The sequence below is a fragment of the Lepisosteus platostomus genome, chromosome 8 (assembly GCF_059453375.1).
Source record: "Lepisosteus platostomus isolate fLepPlt1 chromosome 8, fLepPlt1.hap1, whole genome shotgun sequence".
NCBI classification, from domain to species: Eukaryota; Metazoa; Chordata; class Actinopteri; order Semionotiformes; family Lepisosteidae; genus Lepisosteus; species Lepisosteus platostomus.
In genome coordinates this window covers 58308328-58323028 of record NC_142618.1, presented here as the reverse complement: position 1 = coordinate 58323028, position 14701 = coordinate 58308328, and the positions used below count along the sequence as shown (strand labels likewise).

At 39.0% G+C, this 14701-nt stretch overlaps 2 long non-coding RNA genes across 3 annotated transcripts; one reads left to right on the top strand and one right to left on the bottom strand.

The window, feature by feature from the left end:
* Positions 1 to 742: 742 nt before the first annotated feature.
* On the bottom strand, positions 743 to 5220 carry LOC148657592 (uncharacterized). Its single transcript, XR_015941009.1, has 2 exons — positions 5102 to 5220; positions 743 to 4190 (listed from the first exon to the last, which is right to left on the bottom strand). It is a non-coding gene; the product is annotated as an uncharacterized LOC148657592 (long non-coding RNA).
* Positions 5138 to 13844, top strand: LOC148657591 (uncharacterized). 2 transcript variants are annotated; one of them, XR_015941008.1, is made up of 5 exons: positions 5138 to 5242; positions 9382 to 9440; positions 9956 to 10066; positions 10442 to 10709; positions 12597 to 13844. It is a non-coding gene; the product is annotated as an uncharacterized LOC148657591 (long non-coding RNA). The 2 variants fall into 2 exon arrangements; XR_015941007.1 differs by having other exon boundaries at positions 12594 to 13844.
* Positions 13845 to 14701: the final 857 nt, after the last annotated feature.

Sequence of the window (14701 nt, the reverse complement as noted above, 5' to 3'; positions counted from 1 at the left end):
AATTACCTTTCAAAAAAACAATTTCCTCAACCCATAATTGCATTTTATTGTCTGTTTCATTTTGCAGGAAATGGAATTCATGCAATTTGCATTGTTTAATAACTTTGAGAAGGTAGAGGATAAATCTGTCATTATAAACTAACGACTTCAGCAAAACATTCATTTATCTTGATACTTTTTACAGGAAAGGAGGCACCTAGTTTGTTTTGAACATTTTAAATACAACACAGCATCCTCACGCCAGAATGCCCAAACACAATATTGGAATTAACACTCAGAACTTTGTGCTTTTTACAGGTACCAGTTTGAAATTAATCATGTTCCTTTCACAAATTTAACAAGAAGTACAGAAAACCTGCACAGTACTTGGCCCGGGAATCATCTGGCGAGTTGTCAACACATGTTTCCATCAGACAGCCCAGGAGTGAAGTGTGGACTTGTCAGAGAACTCCTGACATAGACTGAATTACATAAGGATTTATTATTTCTTTTCACCCCAAATATGCCCATCGCGTGAGATTGGCGTGTACAAGTTAAGTGCACAGATAGCTTTCTTGGATGCAGAGCATGCCATAAAACCTGTTTAGAAAGATAATAAGGTGACAGTTGGATGTTATCTCAATGGAAAACAAAAGACTGATTGAGAAATTCTGACATTTCTAGAGCCACACACTGAAACTTAACAGCAATTCACTGGCCTCAAGCTAATTTCCTCTGTCACAAACAGTGGCTACTATGAATGTTCTTATAAACATCCAATTTATTATTCCCAAGACAAAGAGGTAACTGAAAGGGTTTCATGTTTCATTAATCTAAGCTGAAGGCCAAAGACACTTGAAATGACTATACCATGTCTTGTACATGTGTAGTTTTTGAACTCGGAAATTCGGATGGAAAGCAATGTTCCTGCGACACCTGAGGCAATTTATCGCTTGGAGCAAGATCTAGTTCACACCAGTATAGTCTTCCACAGGGATAAAATAACAAAAAAAACAAACACCATAGTGCTTTTCGGAGGTTTAGTCTTTTTACATTTTAAAGGTGTACCTTCGTGATTGTTATTACTGCATAAAGGAAAGGAATGTTAAAGTGTAGAACATTATTTAATATAAACATCAATTATATATCTCTATAATATGTACATATGTAATATACATAAATACATATCATACATCCATCACATAGATGCAAGCATGCTGTAATCAAAGCCTCCAAAGGGCAGGTTGAGTCCAAAATGAAACTTGGCGTCATCAATCCTAATCTACATTACTGTAGATGTCCAAAGTGTAAATACCCATGGCTTTATTAAAGAAGAGAAGTGTGAAGAACATTATCTAAATTCCTGTTTCTGCAAAGCTGGGGGCTTCTACATGGCCTTCTTGTTCAAATGTGGATGTTACGATAGGGAGAGGAGGTGAAAGGCCTCTCTTCTGCCAGCAGTTGAACATGCAAACTGGTTTCACAGATCAAAAGGCTTTGCATACAGTATGTCAGTGGGTGTGCTGTTGCAGGGACACCCTCCAGCCACTTGAGGGCGATCCTTCTGAAACGGAGTCTTCTTTGCAAGACCAGGTGCAGAAAAGCTGCACTTCCAACATGTCTTCCCCAAGGTCTGTGAAACAGCACACTGGAGTAGAGTATTTTGAGGAGAAAGGAGAGCTGATAGTTGTAGTAATGTTAACATTCCTGTGGTTTAAGGCGGTACAGGGTGGGGGCGGGCGTTGGGAGCGGTCTAGTATTTCAGATCCAAAGCTAAGTTTACATCTCCCTGCAGAATCTGAGATTCAAAATGCCTGCTCTGATCAGTTAAAGTACTGGGGCTCTGCTGCAGCCCCACCATGATTAAATGTTGTCACAGGAAGGTATCTGAAAATAAACTGGCTCCTTGGTGAAAACAGGGTTATATTTCCAATAAAATAACCCATTCCTTGTCAGGTTAGCTGCTATAAGGAGTTAAAAGACATCCAACAACGCAGGCTTCCAAAGCAGTTTGCTATTAACACTTGACATTTTCTTTACATTTGTGAATTAAATCCTGGAAAACTAATTAATATGATGTCTCTCCACAACCAGTTGCCTATGTTGTCCTCAACTCATAGTACACAAGCGTATAGATCAGAGGGTTTTGATAATCTCACCCAGGAGGCTCGTCTTTTGAATTGCACCAGGTGTACAGTATCTTGTTTTAAAGCATTTTCATAAAAAATCATAGTTGGGATTCAACAGGAGCTCTGCAGACCTTATTTACATACATTGTAAAAGTCACAGTGGTGAGTAGAACAAGCAATTTTGCAGTTTTGCATGTTTTCTTCACCACATGTACTTATTCATGATTCTGCCACTCTGCCTTTTCACACTTTGCTTTTTCAGTGATACAGCTCGGGAAGCATTTCTAAAGGCAAAGGCTTATAGGAGGTAGTTCAGGTGGGTAGCTGGGTCAGCGTGCGTAGGCTGCAAAGGAACAAGTGATAGGTTTGTTCCGTGCTGAAAAAAGAAGAAAGAAAACGCAACGTTTAGGCAGTGGAGCTTATAGGAGGGTTGATACTCACACTGGTAACTTGGTGATTTACATGGGTACATCCCTACAACTCTACTGTAGATTAAACTATCACCTGTACTAACTACATGCTTCCCTGTGAGCGTGAGCAGGGGGTACTGCTGTCTATGGTGGAGAATAACAAATGTGCAACGACATCTGTCAGTTCAATGGTGGCTGACAGCGGGGAAAAAGAAGTGTGGTTTGGGGAACACTGGTTAGAGCCCTGGACTTGTAACTGGAAGGTTGGTGGTTCAACTCCAAGTTTGCGACACTGCTATTGTACACCAGAGCAAGCTAATTCTCCTGAAGTGCTCTGGTAAGTAGTAATGAGTAATTCTCACTTGCTTATTAAAGAATATAGGAACAGGAGAATGCAAATGAGACAAGGTCATTTGGTCCATGAAGCCCGTTTGGTAGTTATTAATTAATGTATCTGAGGATCACATTCAGCCATTACTTGAGGGAAGCCAAGGTATCTGTTGCAACAGCATGTCTTGGTAGCTTGTTCCTATGTCCACTACTTTGTGCTTAAAGAAGCAACCCCTGTTTTAGCTTATAAATGCACTTCCACACTCAGTACTTTCCACTTCTGCCCTGTTTGCACTTTGGAACGATGCTGGCCCCTTGTTCTGGAGTGGCACAGTGAGGTTGCTGTTCGTGCTGGCGCCTCCCAGCTCCCTGTTCTTGGGATTGGTTCCAGTTTTCGGGTGTTTTCTGTGTAGTCTGCAGGTTTCCATGTGCCTGCATTGGATTTTGACCGGGGGTCCTGTTTCCTACCCTAAATAACTCTTTCTGGGGTGGCCCCTTGATCTGTGTGGAGTGGCACAGTAAGGTTGATGGTGGTGGGTTGTTCCCAGTGTATTCAATTGTGTCCTTTTAACTTAAAACAGAATCCCATGAGTGGGACGGATTAAATAAACTCATCTCATGGTAACCATTGCGATGTTCAGATATTGTGATTGGGGTTAAAGCACACCAATGACTTTCAAGAGGAAACTGTAGTCTTTTCCTCATGTTTTGAACCCTTAGCCAAGAGAAGTTGCACATCAGGCCCCCACAGTTTATTTGCATTAAGTTGAAGCCAGTAGTTAGACACTGTGTGGTCTCGTGCTATTAGTTTGTTTACAGAAGTTAACACTGAACCTATTGCAGGGCCTCAGGCTTGAAGCATTCCACTGCCATGCTTCACACTACGGCTGGCGAGAGAACTCTGCATTCACCTCTGTTGCCTAGGGGCTTTATTAAAATTGTTTTAGCTGCTGCCAGGCCGCAAGTTCAGCTGTAGCGGAGGCAATCACGCTAACATTGTGTTAGAACAGGTTTCCCTGCTGAAGCGAAGCACACAGGAGGTGCACACCAGTGTCAGACAGGCGCAAGTAGGGTAGTTTGGGACAGATGAAGAAAGGCAAGGGAACTCTTCTGTATTGTACAGTATCTCTTTGGTTTTCTTTCAATTTTTGTCTCCGCATCTTATTTTAGCCTTCTCTTTTTCTTCTGACCCTGTCCTCAACTCATCTTACCCTTATTGTCCTGCAGTATCCTTTACAAGGGTTTTCCCTCTCTCTCCAGATCCTGAAACCTCTTGCATATTTATGCATCTTAGTTTCACTCATTGCCACTAACTTGATTTGCACAAGGCGAATCCCAGCTCCTGAAAAAAAAAACAAGGATTTCGTAGCACACAGGAGAAAACCCTTTCACTCCTTTTTTTGTGCTTTTTATTCAACAGACATTAATAAATATTCTGTTGTTAACACAAACAAGAGAAACAAAGTTCAGTAAGTGCCTTTAGAAATGGAAAAAGTTAAAGAAAAGGCTTGAAAATGCCTTTACAAATGCAAGTGGTAATGTTAGCTGGAGATTTTTCTTTTCTGAGTGCGACAAAAACTACATTCCTACTGAAAATGTGGAACAAACTTTTTTTTTTCACCTGCCTTCTCTGAACACCTGGCTAGCTAATGACGTATATGAAATGACTTTCATAAATCTTTGGATTCCTTGTCTCGAAAACACTTTACATCATAGGTACAAGATATGAAATGGTCACTTAAAAAAAGCTTGGTGTACTATCAATTGCTCCCTGTCCAAGATTGTACTTACAAAAACCTGCAGTACTAAGCCTGCAGTACTTTTTAAAATAGCAGTTGACCCTTTTATTAAGCTTGAACTTTCTTTACTGTTTTTGACGAACCTCACCCTTTTTTCACAGTAGCTTCATCATACTTTCTGAGTTTTAATCAGCTGTATCTGGTTTTCTTTTGCTTTTTTTGTTTTCAGGTTCATCTCATTATCCTACAAATGGATAGCAGTAGGCTATTTGCAGGGCAATAATATTGCTGTTTGTATCATGTAGATACTATTTTGCACATTCTACACAATTAAACAATGCTCAGCTACAGTATGATCACACAGGTGACACGTAAAATGGAAGAAGTGCCTTTCACAGCCCACTGTGATCACTGATCTACTTCTGAATGATTATAGGAATACAGTCAATCACTATCTGATTAGGTTACAGCAATTGTATAAAGTTTATGATAACTCTTGAAGTAACTGTCTTACCTATCAAGTCTGCAGATGTCCTTTATTTTCAATCTTTGGACTTCAGTATGAACCCTGGTGGCACTTTTCCAAAAGGGAACTGACTCATTCTTTCCTCAGAGGTAGCAGCAGCTGAACCCGATGACTGCTGTGTGGAACGTGGTGAGTGAAATCAGCCTGTTTCTGGATCTCTGTGTAGAGAGTAGCTTAGGTTTTGAAAAAAGTAAAAACAACGACAAGTTCAGATGCAGAACATGCTTCTTTGCTCACAAATAAGCAATAATTCACATTTGCTTAGCATTTTAATTTGGTCCAAAAGGACTCGGTCAGAATTAATTTAATTTAGTTGTTTCGTCTGTTTTGAGAAAATGAGAAATGGAAAAATCAAAAGGTGTCCATTTCAAAATTAGAACTTTTTCTTATAAAACACCTTTCAATCTTTAAGCAAATAAACCTTGCCTTTATTTCTTCAGTGAGGCTGCAGGCAACACACAATGGCCAGATTTTCTAAATTACTGTGAATCAGTGAGATACAGTACACAAAGGGCTTTGTGTGAATCTTCAGTTATATTCAGTACCCTGAATTTAAAACTCTACTAAAAGTATTTGCAATGTCAGACCAATCAGGGGCATCCAGCATTTAAAAAATCAAAGATAATACTAGAAAGAAATAATTGAGAACTGTTGAATTTGAAATCTCTAGAGACCAAGAAAAGAGTGCAGAGTTAAGAAATATACAGATATATACATTCTGAATATCAAATTTAATTACATCAACGTTGTATAAATATGTGAATGGCATAATTGAAAATTAATTATAGATCAGACCTGTTATTCATATGTTTAGTTTTTGAAAACCAGCATGGGTGAGGTAACATTTCAAAATAGCACTTAATTGGGTGAGAGTTCCTATTCTCATATTAAATGTACTGGGAGAGGCAAAACCAGAAGATGCTCTGGCTTGTTCTATAGTTTTCGATTTAGTCTGTAGTAAGGTGCCCTTTGGATATGACTTTCTGGCAGCAGTAATAATGTTTGAATAGTGCTCACTGGGTTGGTTGACAGACTCAGCACCACCAAGATTAGTGCTCATCAAAATGACTTGAGACAGAGTCAGCTCTTCACCCCTAGCTCACCCATGTTGTTCTGTTCGCCCCAACTCTCTCTGTTGTGTTGCTTGGATGTTGCTCACTACATATTATGAGAGTAAGTATTGTGAATTTGTGAATTATCCACATAGGCTTTATTTCTCAGCACGTTCCCTCTGCACATCCACCCACGTCTGTAATCTCCTCACAAGGTTATAGTTGCCCAAGCTGGCTGCTCTCTGAGCCCTGCTTCTTAGACCTTGCTACAGTACCATCTCTGTACTGTGAGCTTGGAGAGCTTCCTTCATCAGGCCAAACGTGTGACAATCCAACAGTGCGAAAGAAACTACCGATATAATCCATCTCCTGAGGTCCCGGCGACAAGAAAACTTGCTGCAGACTTTGAACAACAGCTCTAAGGGCCCGTTTTAAAAGTATGTTCAGTTGTATTAAGTGAACAGTGTCTTAAAATGGGCATGTGATTTCATTGGCTTGATGGTGCCTTTGCAGTTTCTGTTTTTTAAAGGATGTGAGCACAAAACTTACTATCTTTGCAGAAAGGGATTAAGGCAGCCTTTACGGATAGTGACGCAAATTTTTTAAGGATTTAAAAGTATATCTCATGTCCCACCATGTTGGTCTAATGCTTTTAAACAAGTATAATTTGAGACGGGCTTTTCGAAAGCACCCGGGAGTCATAATACCGCAGCCTGTCTCCACACGAAAGGCCTTGTCTATACAAGCCATGTGAGGAAGGGCACCTAACCGTGGGAAATGAAAAAAAAAGTTAAAGAAGAGAGGGGTCTCCAGGAATATATTAAATGAAAAATATAGCTTCACAAGACGCCTGTTCCTATTTTGCTGACAGATATAACTGTTGTTTTTCTTACTATTATTATTTCAAAGTACTTATCATTCCAGGTGGGTTAGCTCATGTTGACCTAAGGAAAATTCATTATGAATCGAAGCACACCCCTTTTGGTAATGAAACTTCTTATCTAGTTTAAATAGGCCTTAGAGTAATGGCTAAGCATGTTCACACCTTACTAATAGAAGAAAATGGCGATAACATGGTGCATTTTGAAGTTATCTCCCACATTTCCCACACAGGTGCTGTTCAAAGCATAAACTATTACTCCGATAACTACAAAAACGAGAGATTTCTCCGATATGAGTACTGATTAACAGCCCATGTCAGATATTTTTGTTTTTTCAACCACATCACATTTGTCACACCCTGTTGAAAAGAGGTCTCTGGCCACTTTTGTAAGATAAACAAGAAAAGGCCAGGAATCTTGTTACAGCCTTAAATGAGTCTCCGTGTGAATCTATGTATTTCCAATGCAAGATGAGCTAAAGTAGTTTGTGTTTTGCTTCGTAATGGGAGTAGTAGAGGTTGGTTTGATGTGTTTTGAAGCAGGACTTATGGTTCAGTAGCAAAGGGATACATGACAACTGGGCACTGCAAGGCTGGCTTTTATGGAGGTCCAAAATATTCTCTCCAAATATGTCCCTTTTCCTAACACCTCTTCATGCAGTTAGGGTATAGTGTGCTAAACCAATACTAAGGGTATAAAGCCTCATAGAAAATCCCTCTGCTTTCAGAGTACATGGTGTCTCTCTGGATTGTCTAGTATAATACACTAGTATCATACACATATTTGAAAACTACTACTCCACTACTCTGTGACTTCTTGCACCTCTGTAGGACAAATCTTCTGCTGCCCAGACATTAACAAAGTGAAGGACCTTCTGCGGTAAACTTTTAGCTGTTAATTAACATTGCTGTTGTTCCTAGAAACACATGTGTGAACAGCCAGAAAAATGCTTGTGGGGAAAAAAAAATGTTGATAATTAATGAGGGAGGTTTCACCTCTGTCCTCTTATTCTACATGTTTTTCAAAAAAATTACCCAGGACAAAGTCTTGATACAACTGCCTTACAAAAAGCTGATACAGTTTTAAGTGTAATGGATTAACCACTCTTAGTTTAAATGTAAAAGTAGGTTCAGCAGCTTTGCACTGCCCGTAGGCAGTAAGCATAATAGAAGAAGCGGTCTGTCTTTAAAGTGCGTTTCTGTAGCAGTGTGTTTGGTTCACTGCTCCGTACACCTTATAGGACAATGGAAAGCCATGTGTTACAAGCAGGAAAGCCTTTCAACCACAGATAACACTTCCCCTGTGATCACTGGCCCGTACACTATCCCTTTATTAACCCTCCATGGAATCTCTGTTTTTAACATACATAAATATATGTAATTTGCAGTTCAGATCTATAAAATTCAGCTTCAAAATCATTCATGAACCTTTTAATATTCCCTCGATGGTATTCTGCTTTTTTGTAAATGTAGTGATTTTTTTAGCTTTTTTCCCGCTCTTCCTTTTGCTGACATTATGATCAAGTTAGCAAGAATCTAATCTAGGCACAAGTAGCTGGAATCTTGACCAGGATGGAGATGGAGATGGAGACCGAGAACTAGACGGATAATGGAGATAGAGAATGAGATGGACATGGAGATGGAGATGGAGACCAAGACGGAGACTGAGACAGAGAACGAGACCAAGATTGAAATTTAGGCAGAGATGGAGATGGAGATAGAGACAGATATGGAGATGGAGATCGAGGTCGAGACTGAGATGGAGAACGAGACCAAGATGGAGAATTAGGCAGAGATGGAGATGGAGATAGAGACAGATATGGAGATGGAGATCGAGGTTGAGACTGAGATGGAGAACGAGACCAAGATGGAGAATGAGGCAGAGACCGAGGCAGAGATGGAGATGGAGATGGAGACAGATATGGAGACCAAGACCAAGCCGGAGTTGGAGATGGAGACCAAGAAGGGGACAGAGACCGAGAACGAGAATTTCTGACAGTTCCTCCGAACTAATTATGAAATAGCCGTGGGGTGATTTGAAGGAGCTTTGAATATGTTTGCTTTTTTGGCCAAACTCACCTGACTGAAGGTTTTGCACCATGGCCCCTGAGAACGGGGCTATTGGAACCCCCTCTCATTTTACAAGGGATGGTCCAGGGCGCTGAAGCGAAGGTGATCATGAAATGATAATGAATGAGTGGGGGCTCTAGAATCAAGATATTTATACAATATTTATACTCTATGACTCTAGTAAGTGCTGTTCTGCTCTCTTGCTGCCACCTAGGGAGGCATTTCTTGCACCAAACAATTATTTGGTCTTGCTGTTTCCACTGCAGACCCCTGAAGACTGCAATTAAGAGGTACTGGACTGGTTTGGCCCTGTGACATCTAGTTGGTAAGGCTCACTCTGGAATCAATTGAGAGGGAATTCTGTGTAAGCCTTTAAAACAATCCAAGGTATATTTGTAGAATGACAATGTTAAAATAAGTTGAAGATGAGATCATATAGATTATACTGCCTTAACAGGCATAGGGTAGAGTGTTTTTTACATAGCAAATCCCCAAAGACATTGAACAAAATATCCCAAAGAATACCATATCGTCAGAATGAATAATGAATCATGAACCAGAGGACATAAGTGGATGTCATGGGGAAGCACATTTAAAACTGGGAACTGCTGTCACTTCTTCACACTCAGGAGCTGATACCCTGGGTTCTTTAATGAAACAGCTAGATGATGTTCTCAGATCAATTTGTTTCTAAAAACCAAATGGACTGTATTTTTAAATATTCTTATACTGTATGTCAAAGTGAAATGCATTAGATAGTGGATTATGCAACATGGATGCTGGCAATATGAAATGAGCTCTGGAAAAATAATAATATATCATTTCTCTTGTTGTTGGCAGCCCAATAGGTATGATTCAAACCATGCTGGCTTTTTGGTGAACTGTAGGCGGATGTCAGGCACATGAAAGCTGAAGCAAACCAGAGGATCTTGTGAAACTGGTCACATCCTGGTAAGGTGCATTTTCAGAGAAAGAGAATCTATCTGCGTTATATACCTACTGCTTATTACATGACTCATACTGAGGTTAACAAGGTCATACACGCACGTTCGTGCATAATTCCAGACATTTATTGGCATCTGTCAGAGAAGCACATAAAAAACACATCTGTCAATAGGTTTAGACTGAAATTCACATCATACAGCCGATGAGAACTCCACCTTTCTGTAAGGTCATGTAGAGGTTTGTGCAAAACAACTTTTGTTGTTTTTTTTACTGCACTTAGAGACCAAGTAATAGACTGAGTGGTGTCTTTCCAATTAGCAAATTCACAAATGCAAATGATTTTATTTAAATTTATCTTTGTCCTCTTCCTTCTTCCTGCAGGAAACAAAAGTCACCAAAAATGTACAAGTAAGGTCAAGTAAGGGGTTTTCCCGAATCTGATTTGAAAAGTAGTAGACTCTATTAAATATGACAGTTCTTCAAATTTTGTTGCTTTTTAGGCAAAGATTAGGGCAGGGTTGTTGTTGCACACGTTTCTTAACGAACAGCAAAAATAATGAAAGGCAAAAAAACACAGGAGGAAAGATGACAACAGATTATCAACCAGCACAGCATGCAGACAACAGATGACCAATGATGACATACACAGGTATGTGTCCACAAATAAAAAAAAATATAAACAAATTATAATATATTACCACATTTGCTGCTCCAAAGCAGTCCTGATCATGCATTTCCAGCCTGACTTGTCAGTCAAGTCCAATTAACACACGTTCAGCACAAGTGCAACAGCAGCGACGCAGAATGCTCTATTCCCAGTGACCTAGTGGAGTTCTGCTTTGAGCTTGCACAATTTTTATTTTTACATTTTTATGCCGCAATAGTGCAGGAATAGTGAATAGGTTCAACGCACAACATACATCCTGTAGCCGTTGCATCCAGCAGTACCTTCTAGGTTGGTCTGGGCAAAACTGCAGTGTGCAGTATAACCGCTGCCACTACACTATACTCTATGAACAGGAAAATACATGCTCGCCTTTGATTTATAGCAGCTTCAATGTGATAATGACACTTTATATTACACTGATAATTCTTTTTATAAGAATCATTATCATTATCCCTTGCACTTGTACTATATACTACTTTTCATCTCAAAAGAGACACATTAATAGAGTGACTATCAAGGCCTTTTGATAGGCAATTTCAGTGCACAATTTGCTCCACTTTCGTAATCACCATCTGAGCGCCAGTAAATATTCAGCAAGTTTTTGAGTTAGGAGCTTAGATTGATGTATATCATTTTCAAGAAGGGAAAGAATCGACTGTTGGTATGGATAAAAAAGGATATGACATCTGCAAAAGCCTTGGGCATTCTCTGAAGCCGGATAATAAAGTTAGGCAAATAATGGTTTGACCATTATTGTGAGAGAACCTATCAATATATTGAGAGATTACAGTAGAGTCATGAATAATTGGAAAGGAGTGAAAGGAAGTCCAGCCTCCACATAAAAGAGATATAAAAATACTGCTTCATTGGTAGAAAAGTAGTTGACTTTTGAGTAACCAAAAAGATCTTTTTTTTTTTACAATATTGATTGATGCATTACGGGCTTCTTAACAATTATCACTTAAAGAAAAACCTGGATTTCAATTTTAATTTTGAATCCACAGCTTCTTGACTTGACACTGTACGTATTCTGAACTTTGACCTTTATCCTTTAGTGATATTAGTACATGTTGGCGTGTGTGATGTTTGTTCACTCTTTTCAGTCCTACCTAGCTTTCAAACTGCCATTAACACCTTGTTATTAAGAATAACTCCACAACGTATCTTTCACATTCTTTAACACTTACATAAGTGTGGAAACAAACTGCAGAAAGTTATTTTGTCAGCTTAATAACTTTATCATTTGATTTCATATTAGGTTCAACAAAACACCCTACCTGCCCTGAGGTCTCTATTCATAGGAACACCCCCAGTATTTACTTATTTAAAAAGTTATTAAAGGTAATAAAAATGTCATCATGTTAAGCATTGATTTGGTGCTTAGTCATGCCAATACAGTACATGTAATAGCTAAAGCAGGTACACCCAGATAAATTAGCTAAAAGCACAGAAGCAACTGAGAACACTTACTGATGGATGGAGTTTCTGCCAAGGACCTTAAGGTATTGTTGGCCTGAAAATATGCAATTACAAACCAATTATTGTACACCGCAGTATTCTGATATCACGCTTTGTTCACTTTTATCAAAAGTTACAGATAGGGTAGCTCAGTTACAAATTTATATGTTTGCATAAGAAACTCTTATCAGGCTTCATTACACAGAACGCATTTTATGTGTGAGAAGAAGTCAACTGTTTATGCAATTCCTACACATTGAGACCATTTTAAGAAGTGGAACACGGGGTTTCTAGTTTTGCAATTTTAGAAGTAAAAAAAAGAGCCATGCAGAGACTACTGGAGGAGTATTCTCTAACAATCATGCTGCATGCATTTAGCTTACATACTCATTTATTATTTCTCACCAGCAGAGTCAACAGCAACAGAGAATTGAAATGGAAACTATGGGGAAGTGAATTCAGAGCTAAAAACAGGAGGAATTCCTTACACTGAAGATTGCGGAACAAGCTACCTACAGTAACCGTGTTGTTTAAGCTGATGCCCTGACTTCATTCAAGAAATAGCTGGATGAGATGCTCAGATCACTATAGCCAAATGGGTTAGACAGGAGGAATGACCTCCTCCTGTGTGTAACCTCTCATGTGTTTGAATTCAACTAAAGAAAACATTTCCCCACGAATTGTAGATAAAGTTGCAGAGACTAGGCCCCACAGAACAGCCGCATCTGAACACGTCTTCATGGGGAAAAAACCTCCCTCAGGTTACAGAGCACACTTCAGGGCGCCACCGAGTACCACTCGGAAATGCCTCTGAGTAGTCAAATAAGTTATATGAATGAAATTAAAATGAATTTATCTGATGGTCAGGGTTTTCAGAGGCTGACATAAAATTGTTACAAACTAAAATTACCATCTGCATCAGGTACGTCCCTATTCTAGAAAGCACCGATCACAAGCATGGGCAGTTACATGTGTGTGAGGAAGTCTACATTTCTATGCAGTTGAGGTATCGCTCAAAAGGTTCACAACTCAGCCAAACAGGCAGCTTCCTGTGAAAGCCTTATTTCATGCTTATTTTATCCTTTAACTATATATTTTATACTTTAACACTAGATGTAGGTGTAAATGTTTAAAACAGTTCAACACAATTATATGGGCTTCATTAAAGGGGGTTGGCCTTTGATCATGTTCATTATCTGATCCACATTATACAAGCTGACAAAAAACATTGTCCTCTGTGTTACCCCCTCCTGCTCTGTGAATAGATGTAGAAAAGGCTTTCGATCAGGTTAAGTGGGAACACAGTGTCTGTGGCCTGTTTTGGATAATGTGTTTAGAATCAGGTTTCACTGACATGGTTAAAGTATTCTACAGTGTGTTAACACCTCAGGTATTGTCGTGCAATAAATGTTAGTTTGTTGTTTCTAGTGATAGTTGGTGGGGATGCCCGTGTTCATCTTTGTTCTTTGCCTTGTCTGTGAAAGCTCTAGCTCAGGTAATTTGTCAATCTGCAGTTTTTACCTCTTTTACTCTTAATAATACTAAACACTTTTTATTAACTTCATTGATGACAGTATGTATTTAACTGATGTAAACTGTGAATTTCACTACGAGCTCTAATTATAATCTATTCAAATAAAAACAAAACTGGTAAATACACTCCTACTGTACGGATTTTCTTCATATTTAAGTTAATATTTAAGTTGCAGGAGCAAAACGTGGGACAGGGATTCTTATTGGTCAAGTATTTGTCATTGGATAATTAGGCTCATTAAAAGAACTCAGTCTTGCTTTGGCTGCAATATTTTGAAGTCTGTAGTTCAAAGTCAAAATGAAATCCAAAGAACTTTCTATTTAAGAAAAAAGCAGGCAATTTTAACGCTAAAAGAAACCCTAAATCAGAACCACACTACAGACACTGGGCAAACCACATTCAACACTTTGGAATATCCTGAAGAAGAAAGAAACCACAGGTGTAATTACCAATCAGTCATGACTGGATCAGCAAAGAAAAATATCTACACTTGCTGCCTGTGAAAACGTGGAAGTAGAAGAGTTACACTGAAAGTCTCTCATCAGAAAAGGCATATTAGAATTTGCTCCAAAGTACAAAGATGAGTCAGGAACGTGTTGAAACGTTTTATGTACAAGTAAGATCAAGACAAATGTCCTCCATAGTGATGGAAATATCGAAGTGTGGTGTAAGGAGAGAACTGCAAATTTCCACAGATACCAAAGAAAATCACCTCATCTGTGAAGCGTGGTCAAAGCAATGACATGGCTTCTGGAGCTGATTCACTCAGATTTATCGATGTAGCAGAAGGATTGTTTTGGATTGTTTTACATGATTGACACTTGAATACTTTTAATTATAACTGATAATTGAATAGACTGAAAGTAAGAGATATTTTTTGTAAATCTGACGGGGCATGTGCTTTAGGATCTGAAGAAAAACTTGAATTCAGATCACCCCAAGAATAGGCAAGAACTCAGACCGGCTGCAGGTAAGCCTCTCA